Source organism: Pleurodeles waltl, chromosome 4_1 (genome assembly GCF_031143425.1).
Source record: "Pleurodeles waltl isolate 20211129_DDA chromosome 4_1, aPleWal1.hap1.20221129, whole genome shotgun sequence".
Lineage (NCBI taxonomy): Eukaryota > Metazoa > Chordata > Amphibia > Caudata > Salamandridae > Pleurodeles > Pleurodeles waltl.
The window spans coordinates 858615277-858639927 of record NC_090442.1 but is presented as its reverse complement, the minus strand read 5'-3'; positions in this window follow the sequence as shown (position 1 = coordinate 858639927).

Genomic DNA, 24651 nt, shown 5'->3' with positions numbered 1-24651 from the left:
ATGAATGGGGGCAGCAGCAGTGACTGAGGGTGCAGTGCGTGTGGGTGTGCATGGTGAAGTGACAGACAGGGTGGCGGGGATGTTGATAAACTGGGGGAAGTGGATGTTGTTACGTGTGCTTTGGTATGGTGGGTGTGTGCATGTTTGTGGTGAGAAGTGTGGTGTCAGTGTGCTTTTTGTGTGTTGATCTGTGGCTGTCTGTACATGTGCTTGGAATGAGTGAAGGAAGTGGGGTGCCGGAATGGGTAGAGGTGGTGGGAGGGGGACGGAAAGACAAGGGACACTGGCTGCCGTCAAAGAGAAGGCCAGAGCCTGAAAAGATCTTTGTAGGCCAGCATCGCATTGCTGCATCTGGGATGCTAGCCCCTGAATGGCTTTCACAATGGTTGTCTGCCGTACAAAGATGGTCCTCAGGAGGTCAATATCCTCCTCCGAGAGGGCAGCAGGGCTGAACTGGGCAGGGGACGAGGTGCCTGGGGCGAAGGAGACACCCACCCTCCTGGGTGAGCAGGCACAGTCAAACTGGGTGGGGAGCATCTGGGAGGGCGGTGATGGCATGGGGCGTGGCGGAAGATGGTATAGAATTGGTATGCCCAGTAGGGTCTGCCACCACCAGGGAGCTGCCATCGGAGAAGGTATCAGAGTCACTACCTCCAGTGGTAGTTGCCTCCCCCGTGGTACTCCCCTCACTCTCCAACCCACTGCTCCCCTTGGCGTCCATTGACTCTGCCTCCTTGGAACTGTGGGCTGCTGCATCCCCACTTGCCAGTGCCACTGCTCCCTCGCCAGATGATGCTTATGTACACAAAGGACACAAGAGCACAGGGTTGGAGAGACAAAACAAGGGAGAACTTTGTCAAAACCTGAATATATGTACATCTCTGGGTCACACACACTCGCATCCAGGTCACACACTTACACGCAGCACATAAACATACGTCATGATTGTGCCCCTGACTAGTGGCCATTATCCCAGAATACACCACATAAACCACATGAAACACGGACCTGATACACTTTGAGAAGTACACCCATGACAGCCAATGCCCAGTACACCCATGACAGCCAATGCCCAGCCAATGCACTTACAAGTCCATGAGAACACAAAGCATACCAGATGACCGAAAGGCATACCGGGGTAGGACCCCCCTCCAGCAGCTTCTCCAGCTCCTCTGCGGTGAAGGCCGGGGCCCATTCCCCCTGTAACCCGCGCCATCTCAGGGACCAGAGTCAGGACACAACAGCACACGCAGTGGAGTACTACCCTGCACGGGAATCAGGAGTCAAGGATCTTACAAAATGTCATAGCTACCGCAGCGTGTGCTCCATCACCACCGGCGTCGATCACGATTAGCCCAGGTTCCCCATTGACAAACATGTAATCCAATGATCGGGTGCACGGCGGTGAACACCACCTTCCACCATGACGACTAACACCAGTGGAATGAAGTCACTTACACTCTATCATACCTGGATGGCAGGAGGCTGCCATTTTGCTACCACCACGTCATCATAGCCGGGCCAGGGGCCTCATCCAGGGCCTTAAACTCTCAGCCCTTCGTCACTTGCTGACATGATTCTATGATCCTCATATGTACCCATCTTTGGAAGTGTGTCCACACTCGGATGCCATTATGACAGAGTTAACTCATCACACATTTGCCTGACGGTGTACTTCATACTTTGCGTTTGTCTGTGTTATCCACGTGTCACACTTACAAATTACAGTGACATTATGGGATGCAAGTGTAAGTTGACACTCAGATTGTGTTCTTTCCTCCCCCATCGGTACAGACCCATGTGGCAAGGGAGGGCCCAATCTGTATACAGACCCCTGGTTGATCTCGAAACTATGGAGGAATGTCACATCATTATCACCTACAGACTGAATGGAACTACTATCCATGACCTCTGTGCATTAATAGATCATGTACTGAAACCGGCAAATCAAAATCAGCATGCCATCCCTACAACTGTGCAAGTGGTATCTGTACTCCATTTTTTGGCTACGGGCTCATTTCAGGTGACAGTGGGCATGGGTGCAGGGGTCTCACAGCCAATGTTCAGCCTCATCCTGGCAAAATTCCTGGATGCCTATGTTCAACACTTGCAAACATATGTCCAGTTTCCCCAAAGGGCTGAACATCCCACCATCAAATCGGGATTTTATGCCTTTGCTAATATCCCCCATGTGATAGGTGCCATTGATTGACCCACATAGCTCTCATACCCCCAAGAGTGAATGAATAGGTGTACAGGAATCAGAAGAACTATCACTCCATTAATGTACAATTGGTGTGTACTGCTGACCAGTACATATCACATGTCAATGCCAGGTTCCCAGGCTCAGTCCATGATTCATTTGTCCTGAAAACAGCAGTGTACCACACATGATAGAACAACTACAAGGGGACAGAGGATGGCTCATAGGTGACTGTATATGACACTGGATCAGTATATAGCTGACAGCCAGGCTATGTGCAAGTAAAGTCAGTTTGTTAAGGTCCTGTTTCACCCACTTTTGCAGGTGATTCTGGCTAACCCAACTTGCAATGGCTCCTGACACCTGTGAGGAATCCCAGGACAGATGCAGAGAGGAATTATTGTGAGGCCCATGGACATACTAGAAGGGTGATTGAGAGCACTATAGGTCTCCTGAAGACAAGATTTCATTTCCTCCATCTCTCTGGAGGAATCCTGTGCTATGTCCTTGACAAGGTGTGTAAAATAGTGGTGGCCTGCTGCATGCTGCACAACTTGGTTGTGAGGAAAGCTATCCCCCTTCTGGCAGAGGAGGGTGCTGTCCAACCAGCCCAGCAACCTCAGAGAGGGGATGAGAGTGATGGTGAGGAAGAAGAGGGGGAAGATCTCAACTCCAGGACCCAGCTAATCCGCCTATACTTCCAGTGACATTAAGGTACTGTTCAATGATGCTGATGTATTCACTGCATAGTTTCTGTCAACACCAGAGCAGTACGCGCTCTATTGGCGACAAAAATGCAAAAACCCAGCACTCTCAAAACAAAGTAATTTATGCATTGTTCTGATATGTTGTGGTTTAACCTTTTGCATTGCAGAGTTCAATCCTGAAAACTTATTTTTAATATGCTTACAAACACTGTTCCTTTGCAATGTATTGCTGCAGGTTTTCAGAGTGTGTTAGGGTGTGGCCCCTTTCCAGGGCCTTCCAGAGACTTTCCCTGCAACATGCCTGGGCGTGGTTCTGGGCTGGGCCAAGACTCTATAAAAGAGTGCCAGCCCAACTCCCAGTGCTCACTATCAGAGGTCCCGGTGCAGAGCAGCAGCTTCTTCCTGAGCTCCTGTCCTGGCGGCCTATTTGGATCTTCCAGTCTTCTGCCCTAATCCTTCATTGGTGATCATTGTTCCAGGCGGTAAGACGGTGGTTTGACTGTCCCGACACCGTTATTTAGAATTTTCATATTCTTGGTTTAAATTCTTAAATGAGTAACAGATTAGTTGCTCGCTACCATTTCTTGACATTCATATGGTAGTTTACAAATAGGCAAGACACGCAATTTATTTCATAAAGGTTTGACTTTGTTATTCATTGCGCGCTACCATTTCTTGACATTTACATGGTGGCTTAAGAATCGGCAAGACATGCAATTCGTTTTATGGTGTTTAAACATTGTTGTCCATTGCGCGCTACTATTTCTTGACATTTACATGATGTTTTACAAATTGGCAAGACGCACAACTCGTTTCATGAGCATTTAACTTTGTTGTTCATTGCGCGCTACCATTTCTTGACATTTTACATGGTGGCTTAAGAATCGGCAAAAGAAGCGCGATTCGTTTCATTGTACTTTGATCTTGTTATTTATTGTGAGCTGTTATTCCTTGACATTTACATCGTGTTTTACGAATCGGCAAGATGCTCGATTCGATTAATGATGATTTGACTTTGATATTCATTGCGTGCTACCATTTCCTGATATTTTACATGGCAACACTCGAATTGGCAAGACACATGATTCTCTCCTGAAGTTTAATTCATGTTGTTTATTGTATGCTACTATTCTAAGATATTTATTATGTAATATTCGAGTTGACAAGTTATGTGATTTGTTTCCTGAATCAATATTGTGTTATTCATGGTGCACAATCCTTTTATGGTATAGATATATATATCTGCAATATGCGCAATTTGTGTTGAAACATTTTAAGAGTACACAGAAGGCCAGAGTTTTTAGATGCAATATTGTATGGTCCTAGTATACATTCTCAAAACAGGATTTATATGACTGGTTTACAATTTAGTCAGAATGTTTTTTCTGATTCTCATGTAAAGGAAAGTACTTGAATAAGACAGTTTTCATTTAATTCATCTTGATTCCCCTACAGGTATCCGGCCATCTTGAAACTTAGTCATTTTAAACTTAACTCTTAGATTGTTCATGTTTTCAGAGTGACTAGGCTTAGAATCATAGTCTAGTATTGATTTCAGGAGATATAATTTTCATATTGTGTGTTCTAACCTTTTTCTTACTACAGGTCTCCTTCCCAGCTGTTCCCTTCCTAATCTCCTCTTCCTCTCTTGAACTCTCTCAGTCTCTGTGATTTATCTATCAGAGTCTTGGAGCTGTTCAATGGTGGATGAGTTGGGAACGTGCACAGACCGCGAGGATCTGGTGACTCTGACAGTTTCAGTCTGACTCATGTAATTGGCAATGTGGTATCTATAGTCAGTGACAATGCTAACTGATGACTGAAGTGACATGTGCCAGGAAACCAAATATTATGTACAGTGTGACATACTTCAGACACTACAGTCCGTGGGATCCCCTCCTGCAATAAAGGTATGATTATGAAACTGGCTGGCTCATGCATACACACTCACAATTCATATCTCATATTGATGAGGAACATACAATTTGAGTGCATAGGTGTATTTATTGAATGGCAAAATATACATAAGTGTTGGGACAGTGAACGGGAGGGGGCACATTGTGAAAAACATACTCAGGTACCTATTCTCAGCTGTTGGTAGCACTGGGTTTTGGTCCATGTGGCCATTGGAAGATGGTGTGATGGCAGTGGCATGTCAACAAGGTAGCACAGTGGCACACAAGGGAGATAGTTCAGGGCAGAGTCACTTCCTAGCACTGGGCTTGGCTTTGGCTGGAGTTTCAGTGGCATGTCTGGTTCTGAGGGCACATTTGCGAAGCTGGAGCTGGGCTGCAGGGGTAAGGGTGCTGGTTTCCTGTGTGTCCTCTGCCAGTGCCACCAGTCCAGTAGCTGCTGCAGATGGAGAGGGCATGGCAGTGTCCTGGCTAGTGGCCGGGGCTTGCAGGTGGGTGGAGGACTCAGACTGGCTGTGGTACCGGTGCTGCAGCACCCCTGCAATGGAGGCCATGGTGGCACTGAGCTGTTTCCATTGTTCCATGGCCTCCTGGTAGTGTGCTACCTGCAGCCTCTGATTCTGCTCTAAGGTGGCCATGATCTGGCCCATCCTGTCCTGGGTATGGTGGTATGTTCCCAGGACCTCAGATATCACCTCCTGGGCTGCTGCATCCATCCTTTGGCTACCCCCCTGGGCCACTGCTGCCCTCCCACTGGCCCTAGCCCCCTGTGCCAGTGTCCCCTGCACATATCTGGCAGTCCCAATTGCAGCTGGTCCTTTATCATCCTACCTGTTGGTGGGTGGAGACTCTGACCTCTGTACATGTGGGCCGCCAGTCCGTGCCCGGGAGACACTAGTGTGTGATCGTTTGCCCAGGGCTGATGATGGTGACTAGGTGGTAGGGCTGTCAGTGGCATCCTGGGTGAGGCTGCTGGAGGGTGACAGTCCAGGACAGTGTGATGGGCCAGGGAGTTCCTCTATTTCCAGACATCCCTTTGCACTATCCTGAGTGGGGCCTCTGTCTTCAGGTGGGATGCTGGCACTCATTGGCATTTCCGTCTGGGTGGCATGGGTGGTGGTGCCTGGGGGGGGGAGGGACATGTGGGTTTCAGTTACTTTTTCGGCTTTTGCTGCACTGCTGTTCCCTATTTGATGGTTATATTCCCCTGTTGTGGCATGCAAGGTCCCTTTGTGTACATTTCTTTGCATTTTATGTGGGGGGTGGAGATGCATTGTGGGTGCTGTAGTGCCACAGGGTATCCATGATGTGCACAGGGGGCTGGATGGAGGTCTGGTTGTGGGATGTGGGCATTCAGGGGAGTTGGATGTGGGTATTGTGGACTGGGTAGGGGATGGGGTCCTGGTGGTAGTGAGAGGGGTAGGGTGATACATGCATTATAGGTGGGGTGACTGTTAAGGTATTGTAGTTGACATACCCTAGTCCAGTACTCCTGTGAGTCCAGTGAGGCCCTCCGGGTGCAGGATAGCCAGGACCTTCTACTCCCAGTCAGTGTATTCGGGGGGAGGGGTAGGTGGGGGTACTGCCACCAGTCTTCTGTATGGCGATATTGTGCCAGGATGCCATTGGCTGAACCTTCCTGCGCAGGATGTTCCATCTCTTCCGGATGTCATCCCTTGTGCGTGGATAGTTTCCCACTGCGTTGACCTTGTTGACTATCCTCTGCCATAGCTCCATCTTCCTGGCCACAGGTGTCTGCTGAACCTGTGCCCCGAATAGTTGCAGCTCGGCCCTGAGTATTTCGTTCACCATGGTCCTTAGCTCCCTATCTGTGAAGCAGGGGTGCTTAGGGGATGCCATGGTGTGTGTTGTGGGTGGTGTGTTGTGGGTGTATTGGTGAGGGTGGTGTTGTGTGTGTGGCTTGTAAAAGTGTTTGCGGTTTGTATGTGTTTTGGTGGTGTATTTGTGTGTGAGACTTGTGTGATGTTGGGTTCAGTGTATGCGTGTTGTCAATCTTTGTCATGCTATTGGCGATGCAAAGGATTGTGGGGTATGTGTGTGAGTGTTTTGTAGTGTTGTGAATATGTGTCAGGTGTGTGGGTTTCAAAGCTGCCAATGTGTGCTTTTGTTGTTGGTGGGTCCCATTACTGGCCGTGGCAGTCCGTACTGCCAATGGTCGTTCGTCATTCACTATCCACCACGCGGATTTGTGCTTTATTATTTGGTGGGCGGATGATTTGTCTGCATGGCGGTGGTGGGGTGGGGTGTACTGCTTTTACGCCATTGTAGGCCCTGGCGGTGGGTGAAGGTTACAGGATTTTTGGAGGTTTGACGTTTTGGCATTATTATTCGGCAGTGTGCAGTCTAGCACCACTGGTGGTCTTTTGTTCACTGTTGCCACGGTGGTCGGCAGTGATTACCGCCAAGTTCATAATGAAGGACTTTGTGTGCATTTTGAACTAGCGAAAATAAACATTTTGAAAAGCATAAACCTTCCTATTTCTTTTACATATGTCACACCTAGGGTAGACCATTAACAGCCCAAAGGGTAGAGGTAATGAATTTAAAAATTTGGACTTGTACCTTTTACATTTGACATGTCCTGGTAGTGAAAAACTCTTAAATTTGTCTTTCATTATTGCAAGGTCTGCGTCTCCTATAAGATGACATTGGGGTACCTTATTATTATACTTAATAAGTGATAACATTTGATTGGCAGCAGGTACGAAAGTCATTTTGGGGTCTGAGGAATTGTAATTTAAAACCCTTTCTATTGGTTAAGTCAGATTTTAAGTCACAATTTTGAAAGTGCTACTTTTAGAAAGTTTAATATAAAGCTATTGGTTTAATGGGGTGGAGGCTCCCCCCACTTAGGCAACAAGCAAAATCTTTGTCAAGGCAAAGCACAAAAGTCACTGTGTTAACCTATGCTTAACTCTCTGGTAGCTTGGCACAAAGCAGTCAGGCTTAACTTGAGAGGCAATATATAAAGTAGTTAAGCAGCATACAAACTGTAATAAAGTGAAAACACACACAAAAAAACTCAACCAATTTAGAAAAAACAGAACAAACAGAATACATTTTAATAACTAAAATGATACAAAAATGGCAACAACTCAATCAGTAGAACCACAGCTATTCAGTTTTAAAGTTTTAAGTAAATATAGCTTCTAGAAGCAGAAAGCGCCACTCACAGTCAACTAGTCCTGCTAGACCAGGGGAAAGTCACAAGTTCAGGCCTACCACAATTGAATACAGGGACCAGGCTAGGCCAGCTGAAAGAATTACTTCTCAAAGTCTGGTAGGAAGAGTTCCATTCACTGTGGAGGAGGGCCCAAGGAGCGGGGACATTATAGTGGATGGTCATTGTTGTTGCATGAAGAGCAGGCCAGGTGGTGCAGGCTGTCTATGCTACAGTTCGAAGGGCTGGTCAGCCACAGAGGAAGCTATTGCTGGAGCTTTGATTTGGCAGTCACCGTAGGCTGTTGTTGCTTTAGCGCTGTGTGCAGATCTCACATTGCTAGTCGCCACTGGCGATTGCTGTAGTATGAAGACAGGTCTTTGTGTTGGCAGTTATCTCAAGCATCAGAGTCTCACTGCAAAGGGGCTCCTTCACAGTTGTAAAGAGCCCAAACTACAGGAGTTCACCTTTTCGTCTTGGAAAGAACTCAGACGGATGCCAATCAAGGTTCGAAGACCTGGAGGTCACCTCTTGAGGATCAGGAGCTCACTCCAGCATAGGTCAGCAAGGCTCGGGCAGAAACAGTTGAAGGTCCAGGCTAATCCAGTTAAAGAAGGTCAGTGGCAGGGAGGCCTCTGGAGCTTGCTATTTTCCCCATACCTCAAACAGGAGGTCAGCCAACTGACCCTTGAATAAAGGTAACCAGGTTCAGTCTTCCTTCCTTAACAGAAAGGCAGTCCTCAGCAGCAGAGCATTCCTCAGGCAGCATGGCAAACCTGTGAGAAAATATCTCTTTTGTCATGGTTACCCTCCACTTTTGCCTAGTATTTGATGTGGTCTCAAAGTTGTTAGTGCCCAGGGACCATGCTAACCAGGTTTCCTAGGCCAGATCTCTTTCCCATAACACCCACAAACAAATAGGTTAACCAGACCCTAAAAGGCATGATTGGAGGACTCCCTGAAAAACTCAGAAGGAGATGGGATGTCTTACTTCCAGGTCTGCTTTTCGCTTGCAGGGAAGTGCCACAAAAGGGAGTAGGAGTCTCTCCATTGGAACTTTTGGTTGGGCATCCTGTTAGGGGACCATTAAGTCTTGTAAGGGAAGGCTGGGAGACACCTCTCAGAGAGCCCAAGCAAGACATTGTGGACTACTGTACTTGGCCTACGTCAAGGATGGCAGAGTACATGGAGAAAGCTAGCCAAAGTCTTCAGGCCAGCTAGGAGCTGCAAAAGCTCTGATTGACCAAAAAGCTGCTATGGTGAAGTTCAAATCAAGGCTGAAATTTTGGGTGTTGGAGCCTGTTGCTCCAAGGGCTCTCCAGGACAAATCATCTGGGCCTTATCCCATTCTTGAAAAGAATATATCAAGGCCAGTAAGTGCCAGATAGGGCAAGGGAAGTTGTTTACTTCGGCCACATGGTTGGTGGAGGCCAAGTTTAACTCCTCCAATCCAAGGTTCAGACTATTCCAGCTTAGAAATCTCCAACAACCCAAACACAGGTCAGGGCATTCCTTGCCTTGACAGGGTATTATAGAAGATTTGTGAAGGTTTATGACACCGTAGTTGCCCCCTCACAGAGTTAACCTCCAGGAAAATGCCCTAAAAGCTTAACTGGACAAAGAGTTGTCAAAAAGCCTTTCACTTTCTGAAGAATGCTATGTGCTCTGCTCCAGTCCTACAACCTCCAGGCTACTCCAGGCAGTTTATTGTCCAAAATGATGCCTCAGAAATGGGGGCGGGAGTGGTCCTAGCCCAGAAGAATGATGTGGAACATGACCAGCCTGTTGCTTTCATAAGTAGAAGACTACTCCCCAGGGAACAAAAATGGAGAGCCATAGAGAGGGAGGCCTTTGCCATGGTTTGGGCCTTGAAGAAGCTAAGGCCATACCAGTTTGGCTCTCACTTCATAGTTCAGACTGACCACAAGCCTCTCAACTGGCTACAACAGATGAAAATCCCAAACTGCTTAGGTTGTCCATCTCCCTACAGGGAATGGACTTTCAAACAGAACACAGACCTGGGACTGCCCATGCTTATCCAGATGGCCTTTCCAGGTTCTTCCACTTAGATGATGAAGAATCACTAGGGAAAGGGTACTCTCATCCTTTTGCATTTGGAAGGGAGGTAGTTTGAGAAAAGGCTTCTTTTGTTATGGTTAGCCCCCACTTTTGCCTGGCATTTGATGTGGTCTCAAAATTGTTAGTTACCAGGGCCCTGCTAACCAGGTTCCCTAGGCTAGATCTCTTTCCTGAAACAGTTGTGATGCATTGGCACTATTAGAAACACCTTTAGCTGCCAATAGAGGCCCCTAGTAAATGGCATTTAGTTACCCATGGCATGGGGTACTAAGGGTAGGACCCTGAGAGCAGCAGCACAGATTGTGCCACCCTCTAGGTCAATGCATCAAGAAGCACCTGTCGCTGCCATTGCAGTCTAAGTGTTCTGATGCACTCCTAAAAAGCAAACTCATCACAGCCTGTGTGCCCTGTCCACTATACACTGCATGCAATATGTGAAAGTCACCCCTCTGGCAGGTGTTCCAGCCCTAGGGCAGGGTGCACTATACTGTATGTGTGGGCATAGATGCATAAGCAATATGCCCATACTGTGTCCTTGTCAAACCTAGGACATAGCAAGTGAACAGAGCAGCCATTGTAATGCATGAGCTGGACACTGGTCAGTATTAGTTTAACAGCTACATGATGGCCACTCTGAACCCTGGGTTGTTTGGTATCAAACAACTCATAATAATAAATCCAAACTGGTAACAGTACTGGATTTATTACAGAATGTATGCAGGGATCACCTTAGAGGTTGTACTGCTATCTGTATTTAACTACTGGCTCCATCTTGACCACTGACTCCATTTTGTGCTTAGCTTAGCTTCAAACGTCGCCACATTGGTGGCACAGGTATTTTTCAGCGCAGAGCTTGTTAACATGTTTTCGCTTTTTCTCGCCAGGGAAGGGAACATAACATGGGGGAGGAATATAGATAAGGATGTACCAGCCTGAGAATGTTTATGGTAGAGCAGGGTACAGCTCGGTCTTGGAAATACACTGTGAGAGATGGCCATTCTCTACTATATTTTTCCACACTGACCTGGTATGGCCATCACTTAAATTTCACTACTGATTTAAAGGTAGGGGGTTTCTAGAACCTCCCTCTTAAGTTTGTGTAAAGTAGATAAGGTAGGGAAGATTGACAACTGAGAGAAGAAAGAACTCATCTCTGAGAATGGACGCATTACCAGGAGAGTAATCCCATCAGTGTTGTTTTCTTTTGTCTCGGTTGTCCAGGGTTCCACAACCTGAAGTTAGCAGACAAAGGATGATGTTGGAGTCAAGCCCCATGGTGATGCATTTTTGATTCTTATTTCTACCTTTGCTGTGTGCATGCGTGAATACGTAGTCACTATATATATATATATATTCATTGTTGATGTATTGCATTTTCTTTAATCATTATTATTCTATTGCTGTGATTATTTTAAGAGTTGCATGTATGTTGCTCACGTTATTATCTTCGTGTAACTTGGGAAGTGCCTTAATAAATTCATTACTCAGACTAAGAGTGTTGCATTCTTTGCTTTCTTTCACTTCGTTCCCTCTCGTTCTGAAGCAAAGCAGAACTGAGGTGCCTCCTAACTACCCTGGCATGGTTGCTGGCTGGTCACAACCATCCTGCCACCACCAGACAAGATTCTGGAACCCTGGGGGAGAGAGCTTGCTCACTAGGTCCTTGAACAAAGCCCTTCCTGGGTGGAGGAGCAAACACCCCCTCCCTCAGGAATGTGCACTGCCCTGGTAGTGAGCTTCAAAGGGCTTATTACCCTGAACTTCGTCCCCAGATGACCACTCCTGTTGCAAACCCCCACTTTTGGCTGGAGCAATGGTGGGAAAACACACAAAAGACAGAAGGAGTGGTCAACCCCAGCTTGCACCACCCCCAAGGTGTTGCATGGCAGGTGACCCTCCACTTCATTTTCCTCCATCTTGCATGGAAGGAAAATAGCCAATCAGGTGTTGGTAAGTGAACTCTGCCAATAGGAAGTGGTCACTTAGTGGGTGTAGCCACCCTGAGGTAGATGACCCATTGGTCACTACTAGATACTCCCCTGAATGCCAACTTAGTAGGCATCCCTAGACCAGCTAATCAGAATCCAAGGACAAAAGAAGACCAGCAACAAAGAAGAGCCAAAGCTTGAGAACTGATGTCCTGCTGCACCAAGAAAAGACTCCAAACCCTGCCTGCTGCACATAGGACTCATCAATCGCTGCTAAGGGGTTACTTGGACACTGGACAGACTCTACAAATTCCCAAAGGACCTCCACATTTTGAAAATTGCCAAAGATCTCCCTCCAGACTGAAGGCATCACTCTTTTGTTAACAAAGACCAATGACCCAGTGAAGGCCACTTACTGAACGGCTGCTGCCCAAGGAACCGGATGCCACAGCCAGACTAAACTCCCCCCAATGGACTGTGAGGACAAACCCTGCAAATGTGTCAAGATTGGTGGCACTGCACCATCCGGTGGCCAAACCGTGCAATAGCCCCAGGTGATAGTCACCTAGCATTGGACAACCAGAATGACAGCCCATTCCGGACTGTAAAAGGACCAGGAGGAAGCCCCAGTCAAGAGACTTCAGAAATCACCAGGCCCTCACAACGGAGTGCCCCTGCTGACCTGCAAGCACCTCTCAAAGTATCCTACCTCCTGCTTCCAAGGGCACCTTTATGCACAGCTCCTGGCTCACAGATTCACTCTGCACCCAGCTGCCCTGTGCCCTGCACCAAAGATCCAGCTGTGCCCTAAGGGTCCCCCAAACCTTGTAACCTCAACACTTTAAGGTGACCCACCGGACGTACCTTTAAGTCCACCTGTGCAGTGCTTTTCCAAGTGGTCCCCCGCAGTGGCCTGGCACCAGCTCCAACAACTTTCTGCAGCAGCTCCTGCCAAAACCTGGAACCACCCGAACTTTTCCAGCTGGTCAACCACCAATGATCTCGGCATACCTGCAAAAGGAGACATTGGTAAACGCATTGCCTGCTTTTAAATGCATTTGTTAATCATTTCTCCATTGATTTCTATGGTGCATAATTACGCACAAAAGGCAACTTTTGCTGAAACTTCAAAAATTCATGACTTAAAAAACTTACCAGATTTTAATCATCTTGGTCTGAAAAGTTTCTAAAAATCAGAAGTATTTTTGTAAATTGGTTTTGGGTTATTATTTTGAGAGTGTGTCTTGCTCTATTGATAGTGTGAGTACAACAAATGCTTTGCACTTCTCCAAGATTAGTCTAACTGCTTGACCAAGCTACCATAAAAATTAGAGCCTAAGGTGTTCTAGTTTTTACCTCTGTAAACCAACATGTGGTTGTCCGAACCCTCTGCACAGTGTGCCTGGTTTTGCACACTACATAGGGCACCAGCCTCTTACAAGTCCTTCTTCTGTAATGTTCACATGTCCAGGGATGTCCTGTTGAGTGGCTCTGGAGGGCCAATATTTATACCTGATGCCAGCCTTTGAGTGTGGGGAAGCATCCTGTCCTATGCCTACATCTTGTTCTGAGAAGTTCTTCCCTTCCCCTGCCAAGGCTCCAAGAAGTTCAAGGTGACAAAAGGCTAGTGTAAGGTTCCTTGGTGCTGGAGGCAAACCCTTTAAGTGCAAGTGGAGCAGGGCACAGCTTCGCCCCAGCCATCCTAGCATTATGTCCCATCCTGGCCACACCTTGTCCCATTTGTGTCACAATTTGGCAGAAATACACAAACCCCAACAGCAAAGACGTTCACAGTCACATGACCCAGGATACTGGTAGAAGGCACAAATGGTTAGGACAAGAAAATGTCAGCTAAAAGTGGCATCTTAAGAACTGTGACTTAAAATCCACTTTTACAGTTACAGAGGATTTAAAATTATAATTTATTTGATTGTATACGGCATATCTCTATCATTTTCCAAACTAAATTTATCACTTATTAAACTATTAAGGTAACCCAGTGTTAGTCAATGGGAGAGATAACCCTTACACAGCAGAATACTAATTTGGAAGTTGTAGGACATGTAAAACTTAAGTAGGTATGTCTTACTCCCTAATTAAGATGCACTCTACCCTATGATCCGTTGGTCTTGCCTTAGTGACATCAATTATAAGAAAGAGGGTTTAGGCCTGGTAAAATCTATATTTTGCCAGGTTGAAATGGCAGTTTAAAACTGCACTGCAGGCTGAGTGGCAGGCCTGAGAAATGCTACTTCATTGGGTGCCACAATCCAATAGTAGCATTTAGTTTACAGGCGCTAGGTACATGTAGTACCATTTACTATGGACTTACAAATAAATGAAATGTGCCAATTAGATGTAGTCCAATTTTACCCTGTTTGAAAAAGAGCACACAGGCACTTTAGCACTGGTTAGCAGTGGTAAAATGTACAGAGTCCTGATGCTAACAAAAATGAATTCAGCAAAACAGGAGGGGTGAAGCCAAAAGGTTTGTGGAATGCCACACCAAGGATGCCATGTCTAACAACAAGGAACCCAATATTGTGTCCTGTACATAAGCCAGTTTCAACAGCTAATGGCAGAAGCAGCCTGGAAGGATGAGGCGGTGGCTGCTCTTTACCCCTTTTATCTTTGATGGTTAATAGACCTAACACTGACCACAACTCTCATTGCTGTAACACTGCATTTAGATTGAAGACAGAAACAAGATGATCTGTACGTCATATTGGTATGCTACAATTGCAGAAAATTCTAAAGATAATCCCTCGGGTGACAACCCCTGTATTTGTTGGGGGGGGACAAAAGACCCTTATTCCTGAAGAAAAGGAACAGAGGTGAAGAAAGAAGCTTCATTGATATTGTGATTAATGACATTTTGTTTTCTGATTCCTAAACTTTCCGGAAATGGGTCTGCTCTGTCCTAGAAGATGAAACTAGGGCAGGAATTTCACATACCATATTCTCTGCCACAGAGAAGTAATATTGTTATTTAAACTTCCTTATTATCTCAGCGAACTCTCTTGCCCCCTGTGCTTTGCAGAATGAAGGGAACTCTGGTTACTTCGTGAACTGCACTTTTCCATTGAAGCATGCCATCCCCACTAACACCAGAGAGCAGCAGAAAATGAAAAGCAACTGATGAACTTTGGTTATTTCGAGGTTAGAAAGCGAGTACCTTTTATAGGAATATAGAAAACATCCACTTTGATATCGCAAATGCCTCCACACGTCTAATATATTGAGAAGCGCCTGGTGAGATTACATAATCCTACAATTGAGTGGCAGACTCCTATTTTGTTCCTCACTCCATTCTGCCAGAAGAAGTGTTATTCTATAACTGGAAAGTCACAGATCCAGAGGTTGAAGTTTTTGCTCCTCATCACCATTGTTGGACCTGGTCCTTACTGCAGGGTCATCACAAAACATTTTGCCTTCCTCCTTCTCTTCTTGTTGAATTCACTTTTGTTGCCCCTATCACTCTGACCACTTTACCACTGCTAACCAGTGATAAAGTGTATGTGCGTGTGCTCACTTTTTAAAATATGCATGTTTAATTTACTTGTAAGTACCTGTTACAGTGCCCTACAGGTGCCCAGGGCCCATTATTTAAATACAACTAGTGGGCCTGCAGCACTGATTGTGCCACCCACTAAGCCCTTTAAACATTTCTCAGGCCTGCCATTGCAGAGCCTGTGTGTGCAGTTTAAACTGCCATTTCGACTTGCCATTTAAAACCCCTTGCCAAGCCTTAAAATCCCCTTTTCCTTCACTCTTACGGTAAGCCCTAGGTAGCCCATAAGGCAGGGTATAGTGTAATTAAAAGGTAAGACATGTGCATTTAAGTTTTACATGCCCTACTAGTGAAAATCTCTCATCTTTGTTTTTCAATACTGTGCGGCCTACCCCTCTCATAGGATAACATTGGGGATTCCTTATTACATATAATAAGCTGTAATTCCTGGTTAAGAGGAGGTATATATGTCATGTTTAGTACCTACCTATGGAATTGTAAGGATAAATCCTCTTTAATAATACAGGCAATTTAGAATTTTGAAAGTGGCACTTTTAGAAAGTTGACATTTTCCTGCTCTTAGCCTTGTGTGCCTGCAGTCTGTCTCCAATACACATCTGGGATGTGGTAACAGCTGGCCTTTGTGCATTGCCTCTAGACAACCACACACAAAGAGAACGTAGGTGTGGCTGATGGGCCATCCACATCCTGATAGGCCAACCTCAGCAGGATGGGAGGGAGGAGCTGGCCACTGCCTCACACTTACATCTGAATAGGCTATGTCTTGTCCACAAACAAAGGGTTTAACAAATCTGAATTGTAACTCCAGCCAGCTTGGACCCAGGGCAGGGGAGGAAGGTAATTCCTTGCAATTCAAAGCCACTGTCTAGCAGCTTCTTTCACCTTCCAGAACCAGAGCACCAAGTGTAAATATTGGAACTCAGACACCACCACTTCAGTACTTTTCTGGATTTTTAGATACTCTGCCAAGAAGAAAGATTGCTGTGCTGCTACAAGGACTGCCACTATGCTGGACTGCTACTGTGATGGAGTCCTTCTTAGCTGTGCTGACCTGCTGCCCTCCTTGACTGGGTGAGAAGGACAGGATCCACATTGCTTGAATCCAACACCCAGAGTGGTTCCAAGGGGCAGCTGACTGGTCTGCTATTTTCTGAAGTCTCAGGGACACAAAATACTTTGAACTAACCTGCCACAGCACCTGGACTCTGCCAACTGTGAGTCTTGCCCTGCCACGTGGTGCCATTCTAGTGTAAACTGCTGTAACAATCAAAGCAACGCATCACCACCACTTTGCGGATCGAAATCTGCGCATTGTTCCTGTTGCGTGGATCTGAACAGGTGCATCAGGCCCATTGCATGGATTGGAGTCAAAACATTGCCTCTCTAGAGCTGATCAACCTCAACGCATCACCTTCCGAACCACCACATCTCGGACCCGACGCACCACCACTGCAACTTGGAAAGAATCGCTGCATCTTAGCTACTTCATGGAAAGGATCTGCACCTTCACTGCAAGAATTGACACCGACACATCTCTTCAGTCAGCCCCCCACATCCTTGAGGTCGACGAAACCAGGATTAAGGTACTTTTGTTCAGCGGACCTCACTGGTCCCTATAACCAGCCATCACAGTCGGCCTGAACTCTTGACTTTGTCACGGTATGGTGCAACCAGATATCGCTGTTTGGCACTTTCTATTTTTAAGAGCAATTTCACAGTTTATTCTTCACAAATTTGTATCTCAAGTTCTACTTGATAGATTTTTGTTGTTATGGGCTTGTTATATTTATTAAATTGAGCTCTATTTTTCTAGCCAGGTATGATATCTTTTTGTGTGGTGTTTTAACTGTCTTACTGTTTGAAGTGTTGCACAAATACTTGACCCGTTGCCTCTTAAGTTATGTCTGACTTCTCTGTGCCAACCTACCAGGGGGTGAGCACGGGCTAATTTAGGGTGTGTTTGTGACTTACCCTGACTAGGATTGTGGTTCTTGCTTGGGCAGGGTGCATACCTCTACCGAACAGGAAGCCTATTTCTGACAACAGCCACTTGAAATGAAAGACTAAAATAGTGTATAAAAAACAGACAAGGATTTTACCAGACATTCAAACTCACTGGTGGAAGCTCCTATCTTTTTATTTTCTTAAGCTAATGGGGAGTTTAGGCATTGTATGGACTACTAACTGAATTCAATCACGATCTGAAATAGCTATCCTTTTCCTCTCATTTCACCAATATGGTGTCGAATTTAATCTGCCAAAATCTTTTCCAAACAATAAGCCTGTAGTCGCCTTAGAAACAGAGAGGGAAATGGGTAGAAAGTAGCATTCAATATACAGCATAGAGAAGCCATTTGTTCTTCGTAATTTTCAAAAACATTTTGTTTACATTTTTATATGTAGTACATAATTTCATGGTAGTAAGCACTCACTTAATGCTAAGTTGGAGATGCCTTTTTGAAGTTACAGAAATCACCTTTTAAGGTTCCAAATATCGGAAAGGGTTTTGAAATGTACATCTCAAAAGGTACAGGCCATTGCATAAAGGCCTTGCTCTAACCGTGTAAGAGACATACTTAGTGTGTATGAATACATATTTATTAATACACATGCGTGTTATCTATGTATTGTTTGATTTGCTTTCAGAAGCATCCACTACATCAGGTGACACTTCCCCTTCTAAATCTATCTATCTAAGACAGACAGACAGATAACATATAGATATATTAGGACAAGCTTAAACTGTAGTAGTAAATGCTCTTGAAAGCAAATCACGCAATACGTATATAAAATGCATGCGTTTCTATAAATGCCAGACATATGAATTGAATATGTTTAGACATTCACAGACATTCTACCTTGGCAACTTCACCACGGCAAGCATCACTGCTGATTTTTATCATAATCTAACTTAGAATATGAAAAAAACAAAGTTCAACATTTACTGAAACTCAACAAATAATATTAAAGAAAAGCTATATGTAATTCACTTGATTGTATCTAGTTTACAAGTATTTCTGTTTAGTTCATCTGGGAAGAATTTGGATATTTATAGGCAAGTTTTCAGAAGCTGGAACAACACAGAATGGATGTTTTTTAAATATCTTGCATTCATCCTCAAACTGTACCATTGTATTGCAAAACAAATTGTATTTTAGAAGCAATATTGCATGAACTGTGCACAAAAACAGCTGGAAACTCGCACCTTATATATTTTTCCAGTTCAGTAGGGGCCTTCAAAGAAGTGAAAAACTTTGCGTGAGTGGCTTCATTGGTTTAAAAAAAAATTTAAACGAGGCACAAAGATCTCATCAGAAAAGGGGATATATTTTCTGGAAAATATACCACACTGATAGTAGAAGGATACCCATAGTTCCTCTAAAAACAACACACATACATCCACTTCAGATTTTACCAGTGGGTAGTGACTTGATTAACATGCAATATGCTCCCAGGTAGATGAATGGCAATCATCTCTCTATATCTATAAACACCCTTCCCTTAAAATGTCTAAGTAGACCGGTTCCAGGGCAGCAAAAACCAAGTTAGATGCTAATTTAAAAATCCTGGGAGGGTAAGAATCGTTCGGTGAGCCCGACTTTACCCCTTCCAATAATTCAGAGATGCTATTGGCTGATAAGGGGGAGAAATCAGACAATATCGCACTGGAATCCGAGGGTAAAGTGCCGAAGGAAGACAGACGAAATACGGGTGCAACTGAAGAGTTTTGTTCTCAAAGAAATCAGCGACTCTTTGGCAAACAGTGGGAGAGTTCTCAAGCCAGGAGGAGACCGGCGGGTGGGTCAAAGTATGAACCACTTTGAAAAGTTCCTTAGCTCCGTTCTGTGCTTTTCTAATTCTACTGGAGAAATATTCAGTTTTGGCCTTTTTAATGGCAAATTTATAGTTCTCAAGAGAGGCCCTGAGCTTAGCTCTCTACTCTACTGTTTTATGGGCCTTCCATCTGCATTCCTGCCGCCGATAGAGTCTCTGTAGATTCTTAAGTTCCTCTGAGTACCAGAGAGAGAAAAGGGTCTGTCCCAACCTGGGATTGAGTTTCACCAACAGGGCAAGTCTATCAATGGCCGTCCTGAGCCCAGGATCAAAATTCTCCAAATTAGAGAGGCCCCGCTCTCTAGCATGGTTCCATCCAGACTTCAGGGCCAAGGCCAGACTTTGTTCCTCCACCATATGCCATTTCCTGCCTAACCTAGAGACCGTTGGCAATTTAATATCAGGAGTAGGCCAAGGTGCCCTAAAGGTCAACAAATGATGATCTGTCCAATCCAAGGCCGTATTATCTAGGCCAGTCAGGCTATTATGTCATATAAAGATGCCATCCAGCGTATGGCCTGCGCTATGGGGTGCGGTCAAATCTGTGAGGGACCAGTCCAAGTTAGTCATCAAGTCCAGAAACTCCCTTTTTAATGTGTCCTGGTTATCTTCTAAATGGAAATTAAAAATCGCCCAATGCAACAGCCTTAGAAATCAAGGCAAAAGGTTCAATTATGGCTGGCCAAGAAGCAAGAAAGTCACTCTTGGGGCCAGGAGGACAATATATTAAAAAAGACCTTCAAAGAGTATGGTGTAGTGCGAACGTAGCTTAAAGTAAGCACCTTCAAAAACAGTTGAATTAGTACTGATGTCTTTAAGTGAGCATTTAAAATTGTTCCTGGTAATGGCCGCAAGCCCCCCCCCCCCCCTTTACCCGTTCTATCAAGTCTGAAGAATGAGTAGCCAGGGAGTGAGGTGGCCAAAAAATCCAGATCAGAGTCTTCTTTTGCCCACATTTCGGTGATAAACAGACAGTCTAACTTGGAAGATTCAATCAGCTCTCTGATTTCTAAAGTATGTTGGCCTAATGAGCGAGCATTAATTAAGCCACGTAAAATGGACTGACTGGTCTCAGCTCCTGGGGGTCTACGAGCTGGACAAGTTATAGGGTGAAAGGACGAGCTGCCACTATATGGTGTGCTAGCAAGATTCCAGGCACAAGTTTCACATAGCCATCCCCCCAAATTGTGAGGATCAACCTGGGCGCAGCGCCTAAAATTCTGCAAGGTTGAGATCTTAAGAAGCTCCTGCCTAGAATATTTATAAGGCATAGTGATACAGTCCCCGGAGACAGAGTGCCCGGCCCTCGGCCCCGGTCGGGCACGGACGGACGCAGACGGGCTTGCCTTAGGCGCACCCGCTGCGCACGTCTGCTGCGTGGCCGCATCCCCCTCTGTTTAAATGCAGCAGGGAAGAGCAGACCGTGTCAGTGCAACAAACTACAAGACTGCCCCCCTCCTGCCCACTACCCACAAGATGGCCGCCGCTGTAAGAGAGCAGGGGAGGGCTCTAACAGGCCCAAATCCCCAGCACAGAAAATCGGCAACCACAGGACGCCTCGGTGCCACAGGTACAGATTAAAAAATTAAAAATTTCAAAATATACAGACTAAAATCTATTAAGGCTGCATGCCAAAAGATGAATACAATGAAAAGAAACAATTAGCCTCTCAGAAGGAAAAAAAACTTGAGTGGCAAATCGGGAGCTATCTCTACCAAACCCAGAGCTTTAAAACATCAAAACATCAAGGGAAGCATTAAAGGCTTAAATATTCAGAGCAAGGGATTCCCCGAGCTCCCGAAGTGAGGATCCGGGAACCCAAAACTTACAGCATGTCCGCTGCGTGGCCGCATTCCCCTCTGTTTAAATGCAGCAGGGAAGAGCAGGCTGCATCAGTGCAACAAACTATAAGACCGCGCCCCTCCTGCCCACTACCCCTAAGATGGCCGCCGCTGTAAGAGAGCAGGGGAGGGCTCTAACAGGCCCAATCCCCCAGCACAGAAAATCAGAAGCCACAGGACACCTTGGGGCCACAGGTACAGATTAAAATTTTAAAAAATTCTAAATATACAGACTAAAATCTATAAAGACTGCATGCCAAAAGATGAATACAATGAAAAGAAACAATTAGCCTCTAAGAAGAAAAAACAACTCAGGCCGCAAATTAGGAGCTATCTCCGCCGATCCCAGAGCTTTAAAACATTAAAACATTGAGGAAATCATTAAAACCTTAAATATTTCCGATCAAGGGATTCCCCGAGCTCCCAAAGTAAAGATCTGGGAATACAAAACTTACAGCATGTCCGCATGATGAAAGATACCAAACAACAAACAATGAATGCAGAGATCAGTAGTTATGAAATTATGAAAAACGTATATCTAGAAATGTAAATATGTAAAAATCATACTATTCTATGGATTTCGATAGACCAGCTCCTGAGCACCGACTGCGGCCAATCAACAATGAATCAAGATGAGTTTGATCTTCACAAATAGTCATTTGTTTGGTGAACAGAATCCATGTTGGGGCATGACTGGAAGCTGGGGCAAAGGTGGGTTGCACCAGGCCAAATTTTCGGGTTCCATGGTGCTGATGAGGTTCTGAGCCATAATTGTTTTTGGTTTTCTTTGTTGAATTTTTGAAAATACAACAGGATAAGAAAGGAAAAAGGTACAGCAACACAGCAACACAGCATTGCATCATCAGAGGTACCATAAGCAATGTGAGTTCTTTTGGACCTGTGCAGATTCAACAGGCGGTGCATATTCAGTGGTGTAGTGTACAACCAGGGATAGTTTGTGATGGAATGCGGATGCCCTACGGAGGGAGTGGGATGAAGAGGAGGGAGTCTTGCTCCGTTGTGTGTAATAAGTAGGAACAGAACACGGCCCAAATGTCTTTAGGGTGGGCAAAGGTGTAGTATGTCTGAGTATTGCTCCAAAATATTGCAACAATAAGCCATGTCCTGTAGCCACAGTCTGAGCATCCAGACCATGGCAACCTACCTTTTGGCTAATACCAAAGCAATGGATGGTATTCGCCACATGACGGTGGGTAAAGTCGAGGTATCCCTTATAAGGGCCATTTGGGTTGAGGTATCCAGAGGCAATTCGAGTATCTGAAGGTGTAGCATAAATGTCATGCCATAATTGGAGCATATGGGGGCAGTGCCATGCCATATGTATGAAATCAGCCAGAGTATGATGACATCTTACGCAGGAGGTACTGCTGCCCACGCCAAAACCAGCAATGTGCACCTGTGTGTAGCAGTACTGGTGACGATATTTGAAGTGGATCAATTTGTGCCTGTAATTCAGTGGGGTGTCTTTTAGCTGTGCACAGCAATACGTCCACACCTTAACTGTCAATTGGTAGCCTAATGAGTCCTCCCATCTACGTTTAGCATTATGTAGGGCCCCTATTGTGACAGATTTGTAAGTGGAATAAAGAAATGAGATAGAGTGACCCTTATCAGCCCTACCCACGTATGTGGTGAGGAGTTCCATTTCCAGAGCAGCGTCTGGGAAAGAGGGGAGGCTAGTACTAAGCACTGTTTGCAGCCTATAATAGTATAGTACGACCAGCGAGGGACTGTTATGGTGGCTACAGTAATCTTGTACTAGGATAAAGGTACCATTGATGAACAGATCACCTAGCGTGACGAACCCCATGTTACATAACATCTTTTTTTACCAATTTCTCACAGATAGGAAGAACCAGCAGGATGTCCATTAGTGGAGAAGGGTCTACCCAAAACCATCCTTCCTTTTGTAGATCCCACCAATTGCCACAATTAGATGTCAACACATTAACATTGGGTCTGGCCATCTGTAGGGAAGAGCATACACTGGCAATGAGAGAACGAGTGCAAGTAATTGCACTCTTGACTCTAACATGTGGAGCTAACACTTGTGGCACTGCCCAGTACTTCAAGTAGTGCACCTGGGCAGCTATGAAATATGTTTGAAAGTCAGGCGGGGCCAGCCCGCCTTCATGCAACAATCTAGTGAGGATATCCCACCAGATCCTGGGATGGCCACCTCACCATACCAAAAGCAGCAATACCTGTCACAACTGTTTTAAAAAGCAGAGCAGTAGGAGGACTGGCAGGTTCACAAAGAGGACCACCGTCTTGATGAGGGATATTCGCCCTAATAATGACAGATGAAGCTGGATCTATCTGTCGATACTGTTATTATATTGTCCGAGGCCATGCTCAAATTAGTGTGTATGAATTCATCATTGTCTCGAGTGACCCAGAGATTGGTACCACACCCCATCGGGCTCCATCATAAGCGATATTCCATGATGGGTGCAGACTGGAAGTCTGTAAGGGGATAGACCTCCGACTTGAACCAGTTCATTTACAGGCCTGAGTATCATCCAAATCGTATTATCTCACAAAGGATAGGGAAAAGATTTTTGTTGGGGCACTGAAGGTGAAGAATTACATCATAAGTGTATAACAATATAACAAGGCAAGTGTTGCAGAGGCAGAGTCCACAGTGTGCATGATATTCCCTGAGTTGTCGTGCAAGGGGCTTTATTGCATTGGAACATCAGGGGATAAAGGGGATATCCCTGTCCAGTTCCCCTACCGATATCAAAAGTGTCAGAGTACAATCGTTTGACTCACACTCTTACCCTAGAATTTGTGTATAGAAGAGTTACAAGCAACAAAAAGAAGTTTCCCAGCCCCTACAGAGACAGTGTTTCTGTCATAAATGGTCACTCAAGAGACTCAAATGCTTTTTCTGCGTCAAATAACACTGCAACTGATGGGGGAAGAGAGTCAGTTCTCCGAAGCAAGGCCATTAATGTTTGAAGTTTAAATACTGGTAATCATTGAGATAAAAGATCGACTAAGCCTGGAAGAACCAGGAACTGAGTAAGAGGTTGGAGGCGTTGCACCAGTTGCGGCTCAATGCTCTCTCAAGGGGTGGGGCAGATGCAACATGCAGGGGTTACATTTTTTATTTTTTATTTACCTCCTCCGTTGCCACCAACGCTCCTCTGTCCCTCATCACTCCAGGCTGCAGGCACAGGCTTCCAGTGCGACCCGCAGCCAATTCTGATGCTGCTCAAAGCAGCTTTAGGATTGGCTGGGAGTGTCTAGCCAGGGCGCTCCCAGGCATACTGGGACAGTTGCCGGGCTGGAGACAGCCTAATGCACATATGTGTTTGGCCAGCACGAGATGGCCGGCCAAACATACATGTGCAAAGGGGAGTGCTCTGTGCATTTATTGTTTTCTTGCAAAGGTTTTGCAGCTGCT